Raw genomic sequence first — 22,890 nt, 5'->3', positions numbered from 1 at the left:
AAGACAGAGGCAACAACCAGGGGAGGCTCCCTGGAAGAGGTAATGTCAGCTGTCTTCAAGAGGGACGCCTGCCCCACCCGCTCAAACGCCCACCTTCCCTGACCACAATGCCACTGCCAAGCAGACTTTGAAGGTGTGCCAAGTGGCCGACTGTCCAGGAAATCCAGACGCCGGCCTGGGCCGCCCACATGTCGCGGTTGGGACTGAACAGGGCAGTGGCCTTGGTTGGAAGCTGGGCGAGTGGGTGAGGTGAGGATCAGGACTGTGCCCAGGGGCAGAGCAGGAAGTGGTGGGTGAAAACACCAGTCTGGGGCTCCTTGAGGACCAAGGAGCTCAGAAGGACTTTGGGTGAATGGGGGCCACTGAAGGGGCAAGCCCCTGTAAGTGCAGGTGACATGGCTGAAAAAGGAGCCGGCAAAGTGGGGATTCTGTCAAGCCTGCAACAGACAGAACCCGGAGGGCCGAGAAAGAGCAGAGCTATGACTTGGGGGCACAGGAGACCCTAAGAAGGAGGCATCTAAAGTAACCCCAGGGGCTGAAGAGATGGCTTAGCAGTTAAGGCGCTTGCCTGCAAAGCCAAAGGAGCCTGGTTCAGTTCCCAAGGACCCATGTAAGCCAGCTATGCACACAAGATGGGGCATGTGTCTGGAGTTCCTTTGAGTCCTGAAGCCCTGGCGTGCCCGCTCTCTCTACCTGCCTTTCTTTCTCTCTCTCAAATAAAAATAAAAATAAATGTTTTCCCACCCTCATGGTCAAGTGGATCTCAAGGAAGTAAGCTGGAAGGGAGGAGGCTGGGCCTCTCAGCATGAGCGTTCACTTGCGCGCATTGCTAAGGGGTGGGGTGGCTCTGTCCCATGAGAGCTACAGAATGAGACCCTACTTAGGAAAAAAAAAGAAAAAGGAGAGAAAAAGTTGAAAGCCAGGCATGGTGCCATACACCTTTAATCCTACACACTTGGGAAGCAGAGGTAGGAGGATCACTGTGAGTTTGAGACCAACCTGTGTACATAGTGGTGAATTCCAGGTCAACCTGGACTAGAGTGAGACCCTACCTCGGGGTGTGGGAGACAGGACAGCTGGGGGTGTGACTCAGTGGTAGAGCACCTGCCTAGAATCCCAACAGGTTACAGTGAGGGGCTGAGGACGCAGCTCCACTTGCCTAGCATATACCAGGCCCTACCAAAGAGAGAGAGAGAGAGAGAGAGGAATGCGCGCAGGGCGTAGTGGCATACGCCTTTAATCTCAGCATTTGGGAGGGAGAGGTAGGAGGATCACCATGAGTTCAAAGCCAGCCTGGAACTACAGAGTGAATTCCAGGTCAGCCTGAACTAGAGTGAGACCCTACCTCAAAAGACAAACCAAAAAAAAAAAAAAAAAAAATTCTTGGTTTGGGAGATGTAAGCATGATGAGCCAAATTTGCAGTAGTAGCATGCACAATTCCACTACGGCAAGATGGGAGGTGGAAAATCCCTGGACATTTGTCAGACTGCTAAGCTGGCCCGATGAACACAGCCTAGGCAAATGAGAAGGGGTCTTGCTTCAGACAAGACAGAAATCAAGAACCAACAACCATTAGCTGGAGAGACGGCTTAGCAGTTGAGGCGCTTGCCAGATCCGATTCCCCAGTACCCAGGTAAGCCAGATGCCCAAGGTGGCGCATGCATCTGAAGTTCGTTTGCAGTGACTAGAGGCCCTGGCGTGCCCATTCTCTCTTTCTCTCTCTCTCTAATAAATAAATAAAAAGAAAAATAGTTTTAAAAACAAACCGACACCCTAGGTTATCTCCTGACCTCCACACAAGTACCCACATGAGTGTGTGAACACATACACACACAGTTGTTTTTTTTAGTCTTGTTTTGTTTTGTTCTGAAGGTAGGGTCCCGCTCTAGCTCAGGCTAACCTGGAACTCACTATGTAATCTAAGGGTGGCCTCAAACTCACAGTGATCCTCCTCCCTCTGCCTCTTGAGCACTGGAATTAAAGGCATGTACTACCACACCCAGCTCACACTGAGGTATTTTATTTAAAAGGGGTTCCTTTTTTTTAAAATTATTTATTTGAGAGGGAAAAGAGGTAGGGGGTTGGAGGGAAACGGGTGCAACGTGGCCTCTAGCCACTGCAAATGAACTCCAGATGCATGCACCTCCTTCTGCAGCTGGCTTATGTGGGTGCTGGGGAGTCAAACCGAGATCCTTTAGCTTCGCAGGCAAGCACCTTAACCACTAAGCCATCTCTTCAGCCCCTAAAAAAAAGGGTTCTTAAATGTTCCTTGCCTCAGCCGCCATGCTAACAAAAAAAGGCACCAGCAGTCCAGCTTGCCCTCACCACCCACGCCCCCCGCCCCAGCCCCAGAAGGACCACATATGAAGATGGCCGATCATGTCTGGCTCCGGGTCTGGAGACACTGAGTGCTGGTTACCTGCACAGCAGCCATGACCGAGCCCTTCTTTCTTCCATTACTCCGGCGTCAACTTTCCCTCACCTGGGAAGGTCATTTCTGTCCCCAGTACTGAGGGAGAGCAAGGTGGGAAACGCAGGCCTGGCATTCAGCTGCATGTGTCTGTCCCTAAGTTCTGACTAATACCCCAAGAACCAGCTGCACGTTTCTCTGCATGGGGTATGGAGATATGTTTACTCTGAGGCAGGATGGATGGCAGGATCGGGCGGGGAGAAGCCAGAGTTGGGGCAGTGCCAGCCCCTGGGGCCAGGCAGCAGTGGGAGGCCCGGGCGTCTCCCGAGACCCCTTGCCAGACGTAAACACGCCTTCTCAGAAGATCTGGGAGGTGGAGGGGCGTCAGGCCCTTTCTTGTTAGGGAAAGGAAGGTTGGGTGGAAAAGAGCCAATGGCTTATGGGTGATCTAATCCTGGGGTGGTGGCTCACAGGGGCCCCCTCGCCTGAGGTGGCTGCCTTCTGCCCACCCACCTTGGGGTGAAGACAAGACCCCAGGGAAGGCTGTGCACTAGGGAGGAGACCTAGCTTCTAACCCCACATGCCACCTTCATTAGGAGTCTGGTCATTCATTGCCCCATAGCATTCCTCAGTTTCCCCAGATACATACTGAGAACTTAGTCTAGGAGTTATCCAGTGTCTCTTAGGTTGTTTCTGCAAACACCAGACTAGCTGGTCCGTCTCTCTCTCTTTTTTTTTTTTTAATTTTTTAATTTTATTTATTTATTTATTTGAGAGCGACAGACACAGAGAGAAAGACAGATAGAGGGAGAGAGAGAGAATGGGCGCACCAGGGCTTCCAGCCTCTGCAAACGAACTCCAGACGCGTGCGCCCCCTTGTGCATCTGGCTAACGTGGGACCTGGGGAACCGAGCCTCGAACCGGGGTTCTTAGGCTTCACAGGCAAGCGCTTAACCGCTAAGCCATCTCTCCAGCCCTCTTTTTTTTTTAATTTCTATTCATTTATTTTTGAGAGAGAGAGGATGGGTGCGCCAGGGCTTCTAGCCACTGCAAATGAACTCCAGACGCATGTACCACCATATGCATCTGGCTTATGTAGGATCTGGGGAATCAAACCTGGGTCTTTTGGCTTTGCAGGTAAACCATCCCTCCTGCCTTGGTCCTTCTTTAAAAAAAAAAAAAAAAGTCTTTTTCAACCAGACATGGTGGCACACACCTTTAATCCCAGCACTTGGGCAGCAGAGATAGGAAGATTGCCGTGAGTTCAAGGTTACCCTGAGACTATATAGTGAATTACAGGTTAGCCTGGACTAGAGTAAAACCCTACCTTAAAATGTTTTTTTATTTAGAGCCGGGCGTGGTGGCACACACCTTTAATCCCAGCACTTGGGAGGCAGAGGTAGAAGGATCACCATGAATTCAAGGCCACCCTGAGACTACATAGTTACTTAACGGTCAGCCTGGGCCAGAGTGATACCCTACCTTGAAAAAAGCCAAAAAAAAAAAAAAAAAATTACTTATTTATTTATTTGCAAGTAGAGAGAGACAGACAGACATAAAAAGACAAAGAGAGAGAGAGCGGGGTGGTGTGCCAGGGCCTCCTGTTACTGCAAATGAACTCCAGAAGCATGTGTCACTCTGTGCATGTGATTTTATGTGGGTACTAGGGAATCGAACCTGGGCCTTTAAAGCTTAACAAGGAAGCGTGTAAACCACTGAGTCATCTCTCCAAACCCCCTCTTTTTTTTTTTTTTTTCTTTCCTGAAGCAAGGTCTCAGGTATCCTAGGCCGGTCTCCAACTCACTGTGTAACTGAAGATGACCTTGAACGTCTGATTCTCCCACCTCCATCTCCTCCGTGCTGAGATTACAGACATGCACCACAATGCCTGGTTCCTGAAGCCCCAGACCTCAGGCCCATCACAACCTCTCCCATGTGCCTGGCCTCCCCCATAGGCCCTAACTCACTCCAGAACATTCTTCATGCTTATCCTGGCCTCCAGCACATAATACTGACTTCTGATGGGCCTACAGGCCCTGTCTCTACCCAAAAGCACACCAGGTCCTATACATCTTTTCTGACTGAAAACCTAATGCTCTACTGAGGGGATAGCTCAGTGGTTAAAGTGTTTGTCACACAAGCACAAAGATCCAAATTTGATCCCTAGTGCAAGCGTTTAAAAAGCCAGGCGGGGCTGGAAAGATGGCTTAGTGGTTGAGGCACTTGCCTGTGAAACCTAAGGTTGGGCTCCCCAGAACCCATGTAAGCCAGACACACAAGGTGATACATGCGCAAAAAGTTGCTCATGTGCACACGATGGCGCTCATGACTGGAGCCCATCTGAGTGGCTAGAGGCCCTGGTGCGCCTATTCTCTCTCTCCCTCTCTCATAAATAAAATTTTTTTAAACAGCCAGGCAAGGGTGGTTTATAATCCCAGTGCTAGGGAGGTTGAGACAGGAGAATCCCTGGTGCTCAGTGGTCAGACAATCTAGCCTACCTGGTGAGCTCCAGGCCAATGAGAGACCCTCTTTCAGAAAAGGCGGGCAGGCCGGGCATGGTGGTGCACACCTTTAATCCCAGCACTCGGGAGGCAGAGGTAGGAGGATCACCATGAGTTCAAGGCCACCCTGAGACTACAGAGTGAATCTCAGGTCAGCTTGGACTAGACTGAAACCCTACCTCAAAAAAAGAGAAGAAAGAAAGAAAGAAAGAAAGAAAGAAAGAAAGAAAGAAAGAAAGAAAGAAAGAAAGAGAGAAATAAAAGGTGGACAGGAGACTGAGGAGACAGTTCAGTGCTTAAAAACAGTTGCTGAAAAACCATGATGACCAGAGTCCAGATCCCCAGAACCGACGTTAAGTAGCACATGCATCTGCAATGCCAACACTAGACGGGTGTGGAGTCAGAGAATCCCAACGCTGTGGGCCACCTAGTCTGCCATGCACAAAGCCAAACCGTAAGAAAGATATTTTCTCAATCAAGTGCAAGGTGAAAACTAACACCTTGACCTCCACTGAGGCACTCACACGTGCGCGCGCACACACACACACACACACACACAAAAGGTAGATAGCGACAAAATAATGACACCCTAAGTTGTCCTCTGACCTCAACACAAGTACACATGTGCGTGCATGCACGTGTACACACACACATGCCGCTGAGCCCTCCTTCATTGCTTTCATCCCAGAGATTCCCCAGCCTCAATCCTGGGCTGTTTCGTCTCATCTGTCTGACACTGAGGGACCCCATGAATCGCATGATGCCTGCTGTGACCTACAACTGGGGGTGAATCCACATGGCTCCTTGCCCTGGACCGCCCGGGAGGAGAGAGAAGCAATTTACACAGTTGCTCGAAGTACCATCACTGCTAAGGAGAGAGCGGGTAAAAGGAATACTCGGGACAGAATGGAGGACTGGCTGCCAACCAGAGGCATGGTTCCAACCGCCAGATGGTGATTCATGGAGTTGAAACCTGGGGGCAGCTTGACAAGTGCTCACCAGAAACTTGTCTCCAAGGCCAGGCAGGCTGAGCTCCAACAGTCACTGTTAGGATGCGGACGGGGTTTGTCTCTGAAGGGTTCATATGCTAGAAATTTGGTTCCCAGTGTGGTGATGTTGAGAGGCAGTGGGACCTTTAAGACATGGAGCCTAAACTGGGTAAATGTCATCCCCGCACATGGGAGGTAGAGGAAGGGTCAGAAAACAGGCACTCCACCATTGAGCAACACGCCCCCAGCCCCTCACTGGGGGATTCTAGGCAGGAGCTCTACCACTGAGCCACACTCCCAGCCCCTCACTGGGGGATTCTAGGCAGGAGCTCTACCACTGAGCCACGCCCCAGCCCCTCACTGGGGGATTCTAGGCAGGAGCTCTACCACTGAGCCAGACCCCAGCCCCTCACTGGGGGATTCTAGACAAGCGTTCTACTACTAAGCTACATGCTCAGCTCTCTTTTGACTTTTTGTTCTTTGAGACAAGCTCTATGTAGCCCAGGAACTATGTAGCTGAGGAAGACTGAACTTGTGATCCTCCTACCTCCATCTCCCATTCCTGGGATTACAGATGCAGGCTACTTCACTCAAACTTTTTCTTAAACTTTATATATGTCTGTGTGTGTGCACGTGCACAAGCTTCTGTATGTACCAGAGCCTCCAGCCACTGCAAATGAATACCAGCTGCTTGTGCCACTTTTTGTATCTGCCTTACATGAGCAGCTCAGGAACTTAACCCCAGGCCAGCAGACTTTGCAAGCAAGCCCTTCTAATCACCGAGCCAACTTCCTAGCCCCCATACTTCTTCTTTCTCTCTCTCTCTCTCTCTCTCTCTTTCTTTTCTTTTTTTTTCTTTTTTTTTTAGTTTTCATTTATTTACTTATTTATTTGAGAGCAACAAAGAAAGAGGGGGAGAGAGAGAGAGTGGGTGCGCCAGGGCCTCCAGCCACTGCAAACGAACTCCAGACGCGTGCGCCCCCTTGTGCATCTGGCTAACGTGGGTCCTGGGGAATTGAGCCTCAAACCTGGGTCCTTAGGCTTCACAGGCAAGCGATTAACCACTAAGCCATCTCTCCAGCCCTCTCTTTGTTTTCTTAAGGTAGGGTCTTCCTCTAGCCCAAGCTGACCTGCAATTCACTATGTAGTCTCAGACTGGCCTTGACCTCACTAGACTCCCTGCGATCCTCCTACCTCAGCCTCCTGAGTGCTGAGATTAAAGGCGTGCACACCATATCCAGCTCAGACTTTTGCTTTTGAGACAGATTCTCACAAAATTTGCGCAGGCTGGCCTTGAACTTTCCCTGGAGCCCAGGCAGACACTGAACTTATAGTCCAGAACTGGCATCAAATTTCCTTTGCAAGTTTGTCCTGTTCTGTGTTGGCTACTATGCAAGGTACTCGGAGGTGGAATTGTGAAAGGCTGTCACCCTGTTGTCCTGTCCCACCTGAAATTGACCACTCTGTGAAAGGTGAAGGACAAGCCACAGGGCAAACAGACTAGTGCTGCAGTCAACTTCAGGTTGCTGGCAGAAAACACCCAACCAGGGCTGGAGAGATGGCTTAGCGGTTATGGCATTTGCCTGCAAAGCCAAAGGATCCAGGTTCGATTCCCCAGGACCCACGTAAGCCAAATGCACAAGGTGGCACATGCATCCGGAGTTTGTTTGCAGTACTTGCTGGAGGCCCTAGCACGCTCATTCTCTCTCTCTCAAATAAGTAAAAATAAAATAAAAAAAGAGAGAAATCCAGGCATAGTGGCTCACGCCTTTAATCTCAGCACTTGGGAGGCAGAGGTAGGAGGATTGCCATGAGTTCGAGGCCACCCTGAGACTCCATAGTGAATTCCAGGTCAGCCTGGACTATAGTGAGACCCTACCTCGAAAAACCAAAACAAATAAAGAAAGAAATAAAAGTGGCCATTGTTGTTGTTTGTTTTAAGTAAGCCAGGGGCTGGAGAGATGGCTTAGCAGTTAAGGTACTTGCCTGCAATGCCGCAGGACCCAAGTTTGATTCCCCAGGACCCAAGTCAGCCAGATGCACAAGGTGGTGCATGTGTCTGGAGTTCGTTTAAAAGAAAGAAAAAAAAAATGGGTGTGGTGGAGCACTCCCAGCACTTGGAAGGTAGGAGGATCATCATGAGTTCGAGGCCACCCTGAGACTACATAGTGAATTCCAGGCCTACAGCAAGACCATACCTCAAAAAACCAAGAAAACCAACAGGCAAAAAAAAAAAAAAAAAGTGGGGGGCTGGACAGATGAGCTCAGCAGTTAAAGGTGCTTGCCTGAGTTCAATTCCCCGGTACCTACATAAAGCCTGATGTACAAGTGATATATGCACTTGGACTTCATTTACAGGGGCAAGAGACCCTGGGGTCCCATTCACACACTCTCTCTTTCTCTGCTTGCAAATTAATATACGAAGTATTATTTTAAAAAGGTTGGGCATGGTAGCACACACCTTTAATCCCAGCACTCAAGAGACTGAGGTAACAAGATTGCTGGGAGTTTGACGCCAGCCTGGGGCTACGGAATGAGTGCCAGGTCAGCCTGGGCTAGAGGGAGATGAGACCCTACCTTAGGAAAAAAAAAAAAAGGAAGGGAGAAAGGAAGGAAGGGGAAAAGGAGAAGAAAAATGTAAAGGACGAGCCAGACATTGTGGCGCGCAGCTTTAATCCCAGCACTCGGGAGACAGAGGTAGGAGGATTGCCATGAGTTTGAGGCCACCCTGAGACTAATTCCAGGTCAGCCTGAGCTGGTGAGACCCTAACTGGAAAAAAAAAATTAAAGGGAGGGAGGGAGGGAGCGTGGAAGGAAGGGAGGGAGAGAGGGAGGGAGGAAACAAGCTAGCTCTTATCTGGGATGGCGAGGTGGCCAGCTACCCCCACCCCAGGTGACCACGCGATCCTCTAGGTATTCTACCACATTAAAAAAAAAAAAACAATTCTCATTTGTTCCCACAAGGCTCAAAGAGATGAAGTCAGTTGCCTAAGGCTACCCAGTAGGTCAGTGGTCAAGCTGGGGCTTGAACCCAAGCCTGTCCAGCTTCAAAGGCCCTGATGGCAGCAATGGGCTCTTGCTATGAAGTGGGGAACGCCCTGCGGGGGTGCCGGGTGGGGTGCTGGCCTCTGACTCAGGGAGACCGTACATTTCTGCTTGGAGGTGCTGAGAACAGAGCGTCTCAGGCTGCGGCTGGCCTGGGGCGGGCGGGTGGGCGGCGGATGGGGCAGGATCAAAGAGAAGGATGCGGTTGGCCCACCTGCCTTGGAGAACAGTGGAGGTACCTGGAAGCCAGGCTGAAGGTAGGGAACAGAGGAGCCACCTTCCCTCCCAGGGGCCCTCTCTCCCCCTGCCTGGGCCTCGCTGCTAGAAGCGAGACTACAACCTGAAAAACCGGCTCCTGGGTAAACAGAACAGACACCAGCTTGGCCCAGTCACAAGAACCCCTCCACCCCCACCCCGCTCCCAGGAGCCAAGGACCACCCCGGATGTGGCAGAGTAGGCAGGGGTCAGGCCTGCGGACCTGAACCAAGACGGAGAATCCCAGGTCCCCCGGGCACCAGTTAGCAGGCCAGAATCCCTCAGGACCTCTGAGTGCTGACCCCAGGGGTCCAAGGCTTTAAGTGACAACAGTGGTACGCAGAGGAAGCCTGAGGTGCTGAGGGGACATGCTAGGGTTGGCCCAACTTGTTGGGGAAAGGCTAGGATGATGTCACAAAAACCAAAGCTCAACTGGGTGTGGTGGCGGACGCCTTTAATCCCAGCCCTCCTGGAGGCTGAGGTAGGATTAATCACTTAAGAGTTTGAGGCCAGCCTGGGCTACAGAACAAGTTTCAAGTCAGTCCTGACTAGAGTGAAACCCTGCACCCCCCCACACATTAAAAAAAAAAAAAAAAAAAAAGCCAGGCGATGCCGAGCGTGGTGGTGCATGCCTTTAATCTCAGCACTCGGGAGGCTGAGGTAGGAGGATCACTGTGAGTTCAAGGCCAGCCTGAGATGACATACTAAATTCCAGGTCAGCCTGAGCTAGAGCCTCGAAAAACCAAACTGGGGTGGGGGAGATGGCTGAGGGTTTCAAGGCACTTGCTTGCAAGGCCAGCTGGTCCAGGTTCGATTCACCAGTACCCATGTAAAGCCATACACACGAAGTTCATGCATCTACACTGCCCACCACCCAAGTGGCTCTCATTCTCTCTCTTTGCTTATAACTAAATAAATAGAAAAAAAAAAATTTAAGTGTGTGGGATAGGGGCTGGGGAGACAGTTCTGTAGGTAAACTGTTCGCTGTGTTAGCCCGAGGACCTCAGCTGGGAACCCCCTGGCACCTGCGTAAATGCTGGGCAGGCATGGTGGCATCCCTGAGGAAGCATAAAACAGAGGGTCCTCAGAACAAGTTGGCTAGCAAGATTGCCCAACAGCGAGCCCTGGGTTCAAGTGAGACCCGACCTCACTAAATAAAATGGAGACTGAGGGAAGCATCCAGTGTGAACCTGCGGTCTTCACACGTGTGTCCATGCACCTGCACACACACATATGACCATGCATACACGTATGCAGACATCACACACACACACACACACACACACACACACACACACACACCAGGGAAGCTGGGCACGGTGACGCACGCCTTTGTAACCCCAGTACTCAGCAGGCCGAGGTAGGAGGATCACTGAGTTCAAGGCTAACCTGGGACTACAGTCAATTCCGGGTCAGTCTGGGACTACAGTGAGAGTTCCAGTTCAGCCCGGGCTAGACTGAGATCCTACCTACCTCATAAAAATAATAATGAATACTAACAAAACCATAAACAACCAAACCCTGGCAATATGAAGTCACCGTCACCCACCCAGCTCTGTTGTGTGACCCAAGGCATGCCTCTGACAGCCACGCAGGCCTACTCATCCGCCTTCCCTTTAAAAGCACAGAACGCATGAAGACTTCCCACCCCAAGCAAGCCAGCTACAGGTGTGTAGATAAAAGACACATATGGCCGGGTCTCCCAACTGCCAGGGCTCCAGGGGCAACAAGGGTCTAGAAGAGATACACATGACATCACATGACAGATGGCTCCCCGGCCTGGCACCACCCCAACCCCAGCTACTCCGGCCTCACAGCGTGGATTGTTCGAGAGCCCACCTGGGCTGGGGAGGATGGAAGGCCAGAGGCCCTGAGGGCGGAGGAAGGTGTAATTTCATCTCAGGGCTGTCTGAGTGAGTCACCAGAAACGCAGGGTGAAATTCCAGCTCAGAGACCAGAGGTGTGCGCAACTCTCCTGGCTCAGGGTCAACTCTCGAAGGGGGCAGGGACGTTGCCCCCTATACAAATGGGGATAGGGCTCTTTTTTTTTTTTTTTTTTTCTAGTTAGTCCCAAACCAATAACAATACCTCCTTGGCTTCCCTGATATTCACCTGGATGAGAGTGGCTACAGATCGGATCTATGTGGAGCTCAACCAAGAGGACAGGAGAGCCGGAGAGATGGCCTAGCAGTTAAGGTACTTAACAATTGTGAAGCCTAAAGATCCAGGTTTGATTCCCCAGGACCCACGTAAAGCCAGATACACAAGGTGGCCAGTTGTCTGGAGTTCATTTGCAGTGGCTAGGGGCCCTGGTGCACCCATTCTCTGTCTCTCAGATAAATAAAATATTTTTTAAAAATAATAAGAATGGATGGGGTGACACATGCTTTTAATCCCAGCACTCAGGAGGCAAATGTAGGAAGATCACTGTGAGTTCAAGGCCAGCCTAAGACGACATAGTCAGGTCAGCCTGGGCTAGGGTGAAACCCTACGTCAAAAATAATAATAATCATAAGGTGGAAGATTAGAGAGGTGGCTCAGTCATTAAAGGTGCTTGCTTGCAAAGTCTGATGGCCCAGGTCCATTCACCAGTATCCAGGTAAAGCCAGATGCCCAAAGTGGCACACACTTCTGGAGTTCGTTTGCAGTGGTGGCAGGCCCTGGTCTAGATAGTCTCATTCTCTCTCTCTCCTCTCTCATTCCCTCTCTCTGCTGGAAAATAACGTGTTTAAATAATAATAATCATAGAGCTGGAGAGGTGGCTTAGCGGTTAAGGCACTTGCCTGCAAAGCCAAAGGACCCAGGTTCAATTCCCCAGGTTCCACGTCAGCCAGATGCACAACATGACGCATGTGTCTGGAGTCTGTTTGCAGTGACTGGAGGGCCTGGTGTGCCATTCTCTGTCTCGTCTGTCTCTCTCTCAGATAAATAAATAAATAAATAAATAAATAAATAAATAACTCATGCGGAAGCCAGGTATGTAATTACAGGCATACCTGTCATCCCAGCACTCAGGAAGTGGAGTCAGAAAGACTGCAAGTTCAAGGCCAGCCTGGGCTACCTAGCAAGTCCCTATCTCAAAACAAAGAGGCACGCAGAAACCCCTGTTGAAATGTAACCCTCATGGAGAGAGGGTAAGGATGTGTTAGGGGCACACAGAGTCTGATGAGATCACGAGGGTGGGGCACAGGTAGCTTTAGAAGAACCAGTGGGACTCAAGCCACCACTTGCCCTGTCTTACCATGCAGTGGCACACACCATGTGGGGACCTGGACAGTTCCCCACCGGCAAGAAAGGCCTCCCCCAGATGTGCTGCCCTTGACCTTGGGCCTCATTTCTTCTTTCTTTTAAATTTTTTAAAAATATTTTTTAATTTTTTTAATTTATTTGAGAGCAACAGACAGAGAGAGGAAGAGGCAGAGAGAGAGAGAGAGAGAATGAGAATGGGCACGCCAGGGCCACAGCCACTGCAAATGAACTCCAGATGCGGGCGTCCCCTTGTGCATCTGGCTAACATGGGTCCTGGAGAATCAAGCCTCGAACCGGGGTCCTTAGGCTTCATAGGCAAGCGCTTAACCGCTAAGCCATCTCTCCAGCTCCCTCGTTTCTTCTTAAACTCTTAGCCAGTCTGTAGTATTCAGTTAGTCACAGGTCATGAACCAAGATAAGCTGTACTCAGTTTGTGCTCCTCCAGGGAGGTGACCCCCCCCCAAGTCTGTGATGACCCCAGAAGCAGGGTCTCCCATTTTGAAGTGGGGGACATAAAGAATTCATGGGTGAAGTGCTTGCTGTGCAAGCATGAGGGCCTGAGCGCAGATCCCAGCACCCACATAAAAGCTGGGCTTGGGTTGGAGAGACGGATCAGTGGTTAAGGCACTTGCCTGCAAAGCTAAAGGACCCAGGTTCCATTCCCCAGTACCCATGTAAAGCCAGATACACAAGGTGGCGCATGCATTTGGAGTTTATTTGCATTGGCTAGAGGCCCTGGCAACACCTATTCTCTCTCTGTAACAAATAAATAAATAAACAAAAATTGTTTGGTTTTTGTTGTTGTTGTTGTTGTTGTTTTGAGGTAGGGTCTCACTCAAGCTCAGGCTGACCTGGAGTTCACTATGTAGTCCTAGGGTGGCCTCAAACTAACAGCAATCCTCGTACCTCTGCCTCCCGGGTGCTGGGATTAAAGGCATGTGCCACCACGCCTGGCCCTAAATAAAAATTCTTAAAAATATTTTATTTATTTATTTGAGAAAGAGAAGCAGATAGAGAAAATGGGTGTGCCAGGGCCTCCAGCCACTACAAACAAACTCCAGACGCATGTGCCACTTTGTGCATCTAGCTTTACATGGGTACTGGGGAAACGAACCTGGGTCCTTGGGCTTTGCCAACAAGTCCCTTAACTGCTAAGCCATCTCTGCAGCCCGTCATATATATTAAAGCTAAGCTTGGTAATGACACGTGCCTATAATCCCATCTGGAGAGGTGGAGACAGGAGGATGCTAGGTCCTACTGGCTAACTAGTCTAGCCAAATCAGTGAGCTTCAAGAGACCCTGCCTCTACTAATAAGGTCGAAGTCAGGTGTGGGCAATCACATCTTTAATCACAGCACTAAGGAGGTCAAGGTAGGAGGATCACTGTGAATTCAAGTCCAGCCTGGGACTACAGAGTGAGTTCCAGGTCAGCCTGGGCTAGAGTGAGACCCTGCCTCGAAGAAAACAAAATATAAAAAATAATACAGTAGCCAGGCATGGTGGGGCACACAACTTTAATCTCAGCAGTCGGGAGGCAGAGGTAGGAGGATTGCCATGAGTTCAAGGCCACCCTGAGACTAAATAGTGAATTCTTTCTCAGGCTGAGCTAGAGTGAGATCCTACCTCGAAAAACCAAAAAGAAAGAAAGAAAATTAAACAATATGGTGGAGAGCAACTGAGGAAGACATCCACTCTCTGGCCTCTATACACATGCACACAACGCCTTTGCAAACACACATAAGCATGCGTACACAGATGCACTCCACACACACACAATGCTAAGAGAACCACACATCAGGCAAGCTTGCTACAAACTGTCCCCAGAACCTTGGGTTGAGCCCTGTACCCCAGGCCTATGCCAGGCCTACCCCAGGCTCTTCCTCTCCCCCACCTCCCCCATATCATCATAGCCTCCAGGAAGCAACTAACTGCAAGGCTGGGAGATAAAAAGCCAAAACTGGGACTTGAGAGTGGACTATAAATGAACAGTAAATTCTTAATAGAACTGCGTCATCCACCGCTTATCTGAAATCCAAATTTAACCAGGCGTCTTTAATTTTCTTTGCTAAATCTAGCCACTGGAGGCAGGTGGTCCTGAAGCAGGGAAGACAGGTGGACCCACAAATAGCTCCAGGTCAGGCAGGCCCAGTTCAGGGTCAAGAAGAAAGGTGCCTGGGAGCTGGGGGGATGGCTCGGGGAGGGCAGCGTCTGTGTGCCACACAAACACGGCGACCTGAGTTCAATCCCAAGCAACCACATCAAAAGCCGGGCATGGCCGCACATTCCTGTATGCCCAGTGCGGATGATAGAGACGGAAACTAGCTAGGCAGCAGAGGGTAACAGGGTCCCCAATGTGAGCACTTTTTTTTTTTCCTCTCTCACTCCTTGTTAAAAGTGGGAAATGGGAGCCAGGCGTGGTGGCGCATGCCTTTACTCCCAGCACTCAGGAGAGAGAGGTGGGAGGATCACTATGAATTCAAGGCCACCCTGAGACTCTGGAGTGAACTCCGGGTCAGCCTGGGCTAGAATGAGACCCTACCCTGAAAAACCAAAAAAAAAGTGGGAAATGGGGCTGGAGAGATGGCTTAGCGGTTAAGACATTTGCCTACAAAACCAAAGGATCCCCGTTTGACTCTCCAGGGAACCACGTAAGCCAGATGCACAAGGGGGTGCATGCATCTGGAGTTTGTCTGCAGTGGCTGGAGGCCCTGATGCGCCCACTCTCTCTCTCCCTCTTTCTCAAATAAATAAATACTTTTTTTCTAAAAGTGGGAAATGTTCTTGAGTCTGTAAGGAAGAACTGTGTTTTTTCCTTACTTCTTTTTTTCCCCTGCAGGAGTCCTCATGGCCACCACCTTGCTGGAAGCCAGAAATGGCAGCAAGGAGTTGCCCTTCCCTAGAAAACATTATTATTATTCCTTCCCTAGAAATCTGATTACTTCTTACTCCCTAAATGAGTTCCCCTTCGTATTAAAAAAAAAAAAAAAAAAAATCAGAATCATAGGGCAGGTTTCTCCAACTTCCAGGGACACCGTCTTGCTTTACAGGAGCTCTGCCTTCAAAGATCTATAATAAAAACTTTCCGTGACAGGGCGTAGTGGCACAAGCCTTTAATCCCAGCACTCAGGAGGCAGAGGTAGGAGGACCGCGGTGAGTTCGAGGCCACCCTGAGACTACATAGTGAATTCCAGATCAGCCTGGGCCAGAGTGAGACCCTACCCTGAAAAAAAGAAAAAAAGAAAGAAAGAGAAAACGGGGAGCTCAAGGTTCAGTGAGCGATGCTGTCGCAGGGAAACAAGATGGAAGACAGTAGAGGAGGGCACCCGGCATCTTCTGGCCTCTGCACACGTGCACACAGGGTGCACCGCCTGCATTTGCACATACACGTAAACCCACACACGTAAAGGCAATTTTTTTAAAAAAAAGAGGGGAGGGACTGAAATGATGGTTCAGTGGTTAAAGGCACTTGCTTGCAAAGCCTGATGACCTGGGTTTGATTTCCCAGAAACTACATAAAACCAGACACACAAAGTGGCGCATGTGTCTGGAGTCTGTTTGCAATGGTTAGAGGCCCTAGTGTGCCTATACTCATTCTCTCTCTCTGTCTCTCTCTAAAATAAAAATTAACAATAAAAACATAGAGCTAGATAGAGAGAGAGCTTAGTGGTTAGGGCATTTGCCTGCGAAGCCTAAAGGACTCAGGTTCAATTTTCCAGTACCTATGCAAGGCAGATGCACAAGGTAATACATGCATCTGGAGTTCATTTGCAATGGCTAGAAGCCCTGGTACACCCATTCTCTCTCTCTAATAAATAAGTAAAATATTTTTTAAAATAAAAGGTTTATTAAAAAACAGGCATGGTGGCACACACCTTTAATCCCACACTCGGGAGGCAGAGGTAGGAGGATCGCCATGAGTTCAAGGCCACCCTGAGACTACATAGTTAATTCCAGGTCAGCCTGGGCTAGAGTGAGACCCTACCTCGGGGGGGGGGGGGGACAAAAAACCTTGCATGCTTGTAATCCTATTGCTGAGAAAGGAGAATGCCTAGAACTCACTGGTCAGCCACTCTTGCCTAATTGGTGAGTTTCAGGCCCAAGAGATCCTGTCTCAAAGGAGGCAAGTGGTGTCTTAAGGAATAGCATCCAAGGTTGTCCTCTGATCTCCACATGTCCTTGCACACACACACTGGGGGAGAACAAAGGTGAACTGGGCTTGGTGGCACACATCTTTAATGCCAGCACTGGGGAGGCAGAGGTCAGAGGATCACCGAGTTCAAGACCAGTCTGGGACTACAGAGTGAGTTCCAGGTCAGCCTGGGCTACAGTGAGACCCTGCCTTGGGGGAGCGAGAAATGAAAGAAAGAGAGAGAAAGACAGAGAGGGAGGGGAGGGGGAAAGGGAGGGAAGAGGAGGGAAAGGGAGAAGAGGGGAGAGAAGGGGAGGGAAGGGGAGAGGAGAGGAGAGGAGGGGAGGGGAGGGGAGGGAAGGGGAAGGGAGGGGAGGGAAGGGGAGGGAAAGTGAGGAGAAGGGAGGGAAGGGAAAGTGAGGAGAGGGAAGGGGAGGGGAAGGGAGGGGAGGGGAGAGGGGGAGAGGGGAAGGAGAGGGGAAGGAGAGGAGAGGAGAGGAGAGGAGAGGAGAGGAGAGGAGAGGAGAGGAGAGGAGAGGAGAGGAGAGGAGAGGAGAGGAGAGGAGAGGAGAGGAGAGGAGAGGAGAGGAGAGCAGAAGATGCTTGGAATGACAGTAGTACACTCCCTGTGCAGGACGCCCTGTGAGTCACCCCAAGCCTGTGCATGAATAAAGTCTAAACCAACTGAAGGATGTAATTCACCTCTGCTGAGCCAGCACCCTGGGCCCCACTCTCCTCAGCCATCACACAGGGTGCCGAGAATGAAACTGAGTAGCCACCGCCACCACCACCTGTGAGCATCTGATCACAGATGGTCCAGCCAGACTTTTCTAGAACAAAGACCCTGAGTACCTCACAGTGGAGGGGTCACAGGACAAAGCAGAGCAGAGGCAAGGGAGGGAGCCAGGGTTCACAGCTCCCACTGCTGCGCCTACACTGAAGGGAGAGTCAGAGGGAAGGGAACGCAAGGGGAATTGAGTGCTGCAGACCTGCACGCAGGAAGCCAGCAGCAGAGGCATAGACAAAAAAAAAAGCCAAACCAGGAGTTCTCTGCCCTCCAACCCCATCTTATTCCAGTCCAACAGGCCAATGGCCCTTGACCACACCCCTGCCACCAAGAGATACCTGGATGTAGAACCCCCAAATAATGCCAATCTTTAAAGGGGCTTGCCTTGCAAGCGTGAGGACCTGAGTTTGATCCCCAGCATCCATACTTAAAAAGAACAAAAAAAGCCAGGCCGTGGTGGCGCACGCCTTTAATCCCAGCACTTGGGAGGCAGAGGTAGGAGGACTGCCAAGAGTTCGAGGCCACCCTGAGACTACATAGTGAATTCCAGATCAGCCTGGGCTAGGGTGGGACCCTGCCTGAAAAAAAAAGGGGGGGAAGGGTGGTAAGAGCGTTTACTGCATAAGCACGAGGACCCAAGTTCCATTCCCAACAGCCATCCATAAAGCCAGGCTCGGCCACACATTCCTGTAACCGCAGTGCTGACAGCGGCGGAGGCAGGTGGCTTCCTGATCAGCCAGTCTGATGGAAAATGGGGAGTCCTAGGTTCAGTGAGAGCCCCTGTCTTAGAGAAGTGAGGTAGATCACCCGAGAGAGGTAGACCCCCTGCATCTTCCTCTGGCCTCTGCATATGTGTGCACAGTGCGTACATCTGCACACACATGTACAATACACACACACACCAAAAAAAAAAAGAGGGTTGGAGAAGTGGCTTAGCGATTAAGGCACTTGCTTGCAAAGCCAAAGGACCCTGGTTCAATTCATCAGGACACATGTAAACCAGATGATGCACAAGTATTGCATGCATCTGGAGGTTGTTTGCAGTAACTAGAGGCCCTGGTGTGCCCATTCCCTCTGTCTCTCTCTCAAATAAATAGATGGGAAAAAAAACCAAAAGAGGGCTGGAGAGATGGCTTTGTGGTTAAGGTGCATGTCTATGAAGCCTAAGGACCCAGGTTCCATTCTCCAGGTCCCATGTAAGCCAGATGCACATGGTGGCACATGCATCTGGAGTTTATTTGCAGTGGCTAGAGGCCCTGGCATGCCCATTCTCACTTTCCCTTCCCTCCTCCATCGCCGTGTCTCCAAATAAATAAATAAAAATTGAAAAAGAAGAAAAAGAAATGATCACTTGTTAAGAAATATGGGGAATACATTTGCTTTTTTTAAAAAATAAAACAGCCGCGTGAAGAAAACAATCTGGCTAGAGTGATGGCTTAGTGGTTAAGGCACTTGTCTGGCAAGCCTAAGGACCCAGGTTTGATTCTCCAGGTCCCACAAAAGGCACATGCATCTGGAGTCTCTTTGCAGTGGCTAGAAGGCCTGGCACAAACATTCTTACTTTCTCTCCCTCCCTCTCTGTGTCTAATAAATAAATAACTAAAAATAAAATCTTTACAAAAGAAAAAGAAAACAATCTACTCTCAGTTTGGGATCTAAACCCTAAATTGGGGGGGGGGTGTCTAGCTCTCTCCTTGGGGTCTGAATTAGCCCCACAGGCCTGGCTCCTGGAGGCTTTGGCAAGTCCACGCTGCTGAGTTTGTCCTGAAGACTGTGGCTTGTGGCCCTGGCTGCACCTGACCCGATCCTGACCGTAGGCAGTGGAGAGCACGGGCGCAGAGCCGCAGCAGGGATGGGGTTCAGGGAACAGCGCCTCAGACTTGGGTTTGGGGGAACACACAGGTGGGGGTGATAAGGAGGGACTCCACAGGAACCAGGAGCGGAGAAGGCTTGGAGAGAGGCTGGGACCCCTACCACGGTAAGGAAACTGCCAGAGATGAAAATTCACGCAACCCAGCATCCAGGAGGCTGAGGCAGGAAGATAGCGGAGAGAGACTCAGAGGCCACCCTGGGCTACACGGCGAGTTTCAAGTCATCCTGGGATATTACATAGACATAGGACCCTACAATCAGGACGAAAATTACCAAGAAGACAGTCAGGGAGTCAGAGAAAGATCTCTCTCTCACCCCAACATGCAGCCATTGAACAAGTAAGTACCCGAGTGCCAGGTTCCCATCTCCGCTGGTCCGTAGTACAATCAGAAAGATGCAAGTAGCTGAATGAGATTAGAGGTGGCCAGCCCTGGGGGGCAGGGGGGTCATGACACCACAAACAAGGCAAGTTACAAAGAAAAGAGTAAGGCCAGGCATGGTGGCACATGCTTTTAATACCAGCGCTTGGGAGGCAGAAGTAGAAGGAAGACGGTGAGTTCAATGCCAGCCTGAGCTAGAGCTACCTACCTCAAAAAAAGAACTACAGCCTTAAACTCCTCCCTTAGACGGGCTAAGAAAGCAGAAGGATCCAATGTGCGGTCCCAGCATGCCACAGGTAGGCAAATGATAGAAACACAGGTTCCAGCTGGGCGGGTTGGCGTGGGCGGGGGGGGGGGGGGGGTAAACTGCGGGTCCCTACAGAATTCCAAGGTCACCTCAGAGTGTGAATACCCCAAGTGGTCCCACCACCACATCCCCCCGTGAGACGCTCTGCCGGGGTCTCCAACAACCCAGCTATTACCCAACTCTGCACACGCCCCGATCACACACACACACACTGCAACTGAGCAGCTGCCTTCGAGACCCCTATTATTACGTCTGTCTTTTGGACTATTTTCAAATGCCAGGCGCTAGATTGCTGAGTGTGAAAGGCCGACCGGGCTCCTGGGAGCCTGCCTGAAATGATCAGATCAAAATTATTTATCATTGGCACACTACAGATAAATGACCTTTCTCCCCCGCATCTAGTTGACAACACAATTAAGTTCGGCATGCCTCTCGAATGGTGCTAGATTCCAAGACCCATTATTATCATTATTATTATTTTTTTAATTTTTATTTTTGCCATCCTCAGCCCTAAGTTTTCCTACATTCCCAACGAGCAGACAAGGAGCATTGCTGAATCCCAGCCCTTCCTTGCTTCCTCTGCTGGGGTCCACTGGGACCCTCCGAGTTGGAGCAGCCGATTTCTAGGTCAGGCTTGGAGCACAGTATCAAATGAGGTACCCGTCACCCCCAGGCAAACGCCTATTTCCAGGTTTGCTGCCTGAAAGAGGCCAAAGTCAATCTCACACCCTCCTAGGCCCCAAACAGGTTGATCTAGAGTGGATGGCTGCCTGACAGCCCCCATCTCACTGTCCGGTGCCCACCCTCTCCCGGCTGCCGGCCACCCAGCCTTCAACCACTTCCTCCCCGTTCAAATAGGAGAAATCATCAATGCCCGTGGCCTTTTCCCACTAGGAGTGACACTGCTTAAATAAATAGGTCGCTCTAGGCACCTCCCCGAGAGAGAGCTGTGAGCAGGCATGGTTGGTCACAGAGTACCCAGGGGGAGAGAGATCAGGACAGCTCTCTGCTCTGAGCAGTAAGAGAAGCCATCCTTACAAATGCCCACCCCTCTCAAACGTGCTCGGCTGAGACCGGGCCAGCACATCCCATCTCCCAGATTCATACTCCATTGGTGAGCCTGGGCTTCCCACGTGCCTGGCCGGAAGACCCCCCACCCCTACCCGCCAAGCTCCCTCACTTTGTTGGGATGTGGGGGTTGGGGGAGGACGACGGGACACAGGAACTAGCCAGGCAAGTCTAAGTCCTGGGAGGCCAGGTCACTGAGCCACAGGCCACAGCGAAGCCCCCCCACCCCCAATCCACACACACACCCCATCCAACCCGGCCGGGACCGCAGAACTCTGGGCTGCAGAGCCTACGCTGCCCTGGGGCCCAGGCCAGGGAACGGTTGCAGGCCCTGGCCCCTGGCTGGCTGCAGGCGGGTGTCACACTAATCAATCCCAGGGACTCAGGATGCTGTGGTGGTGGAGGGGAGGGGAGGGCGCCATGCACCCTGCAGCCCCTCCTCCTCCTCCTCTGCAAATCCTCAGAGACCACCCACAGCTCAAACTCCCCCCCCACACCCATAACTTGTTCCTAGGCACCTTTTGCGTCTCCCCCCACCTTTTAATGCCACCCTGAGTCCCTCACACACACACCCACTAGGAATTCAGTTCCCACCACTCAGACCCACAGCTTCTAGGAAAGAGACCCCCCCACACACACACACAGAAAAAAAAAAAAAAAAAGAGAGAGAGAGAGAGAGAGAAAGAGAGAGAGAAAGAGAAAGAAGCAGTGCTCTGAGGACCGGACTAGCAATGTGGGTACCCATCTTGAGAATGTAGGGTGCAGGGGGCACAGGAGGGAAGCTGGGGGGAAGTGGGCCTCAAGGCCTTCCCAGCCCCCCACTACCTCCCACTGACCTCATTCGCCAAGCGCATCCAGCCCGCGGGCTCCAGGCCAGGGTGGTGGTGGTGGTGGTGGTGGTGGTGGTGGTGGGGTGTTGGGGGGGCGGAGAGTTTCCCCAGCCTCCACCTCCGGGGAATGAAAGGGGGTAAGAGCTTCCCGGTTCAAGCAGGTGTTGGAGGAGAGACGGTGGGGGTGCGGGGGGGCAGGGAATAAATCTGATTGTCCCTTCCCCATCCCCCCCAAAATGGAATTATAATCTCGATCACGTGTCCACTCTCCCCCCCCCCAAAAAAAAAAAATAGGCGGGCCTCAGAACTGACAACACCTGGAGGGGGAGGGGAGGACAGGGGAGCTGCCCCCCCAACTCCAGTGTGTGCATGTGTGCGTGTGTGTGTTGTGTATGGGGAAGGGGGAATGTGCCTAAAAAAGGGGGTTCAGAACCGAAGCATGCTCCAGCCCCCCCCCCCCACACACACACACACACGCACAGCAAGCAAGCTCCCCCCACCCCCCCCCCCGACACACACACACACCAAAGCCAAACTTTCTCCTTACCTTGGGGGATCCCCAAGCGCTCTAGCCAGCACAGGCGCCCTGGCCCGGCCCACGGCCAGGACTCCCGAGCTCCTACGGCCGGCTTCTTAATTAATCCGGGAATGTGGGAGGGAGGAGGAGGAGGAGGAGGAGGAGGAGGAGGAGGGAGAGCGGCGGGGAGGACGGCGGCGGGCGGGCGGCCTGGGGGGGGGCTGCTGCGCGGGGGCCCCCCACCCCCGGCGCAGGGCTGCGGCGGAGGGCGGGGCGGCGGGACGCGAGCGCGACCGGCCGACAGCCCGAGCGGGCGGCTGGGGAGGCTCTTTGTTCTGTAATCCCAGTAAGATTGCCAGCCATTCGCCCCGGCCCTAATCCCAGCCCCGCGCAACACCACCCTCCATTGGCTGTCATTTACATACGGGATTAGCCCGCGCGGCCCGCCCCCCCCTCTCCTCCTCCTCCCCACCCGCGCCTCTCCTCCCCCCTCTGCGCTCTGACTACCTTGGTGGAGGGGGTGGGGGGGGGGGGGGTAGAGGGAAACAAA

The 22,890-nt window shown here is 51.6% G+C and overlaps 1 protein-coding gene across 1 annotated transcript in view; it reads right to left on the bottom strand.

The window, feature by feature from the left end:
* Window positions 1–22,520, bottom strand: part of Gtf2ird1 (GTF2I repeat domain containing 1) — a 111,663-nt gene extending 89,143 nt beyond the window's left edge. Inside the window, exon 1 of the mRNA XM_045143784.1 lies at window positions 22,371–22,520. The gene's annotated coding sequence lies outside the window, so the exon portion shown is untranslated. The remainder of the gene's footprint in view (window positions 1–22,370) is intronic.
* Window positions 22,521–22,890: the final 370 nt, after the last annotated feature.

This window comes from Jaculus jaculus, chromosome 2 (assembly GCF_020740685.1).
Source record: "Jaculus jaculus isolate mJacJac1 chromosome 2, mJacJac1.mat.Y.cur, whole genome shotgun sequence".
In the NCBI taxonomy this organism is placed as follows: Eukaryota; Metazoa; Chordata; class Mammalia; order Rodentia; family Dipodidae; genus Jaculus; species Jaculus jaculus.
Note: the sequence above shows the minus strand (reverse complement) of the source record. Positions and strands in the feature narration are given on the sequence as shown.